This window comes from Pygoscelis adeliae, unplaced genomic scaffold (assembly GCF_000699105.1).
Source record: "Pygoscelis adeliae isolate BGI_AS28 unplaced genomic scaffold, ASM69910v1 Scaffold242, whole genome shotgun sequence".
In the NCBI taxonomy this organism is placed as follows: Eukaryota; Metazoa; Chordata; class Aves; order Sphenisciformes; family Spheniscidae; genus Pygoscelis; species Pygoscelis adeliae.
The window spans coordinates 2,042,574-2,043,070 of NW_008824369.1; positions in this window are offsets into that span (position 1 = coordinate 2,042,574).

A 497-nucleotide genomic window follows, 5' to 3' on the forward strand; every position below is an offset into this window, starting at 1 on the left:
CCCCCCGGCACTGAGCAGCCCTGGGGAGGGGGGGCCAGATGGTTTTGTGGGTGTCCCACACCCCCAGGGCTCTGCCGGCACCCTCACCTACTTGTTTTCATTTGTTGTTTTTTTCAACCCCATCTCGCCTCCCCTGCCCCAGCACGACACAGCCACGGCTCGGACATAATAATTTATTGGTTCAAATGACATTTAGTACCACAGTTGTCTTACCAGTGACAGAACGAATGCGTACAGCCGATGAGATGCTCTCATTTACACACACCAACGTAAGAAACACGTCGGACAGGTCAGTGTCCGGGGCTGGTACTTCAGCGGACACTAGAAATTTCATTTTTGGGTAAAAATCCAGCACATGGTGTGCAGGTCCCAGCCTGCCTGCCCCGACTGCAGGAATTACAGTGCTCAACACAGCGCTGAAACGTCACTTCAAGCAGCTTTTTTTTTTTTTTGGCAGGGAAAAAAAAAATCAACAAAAAAAATTAAGAGAATTATTG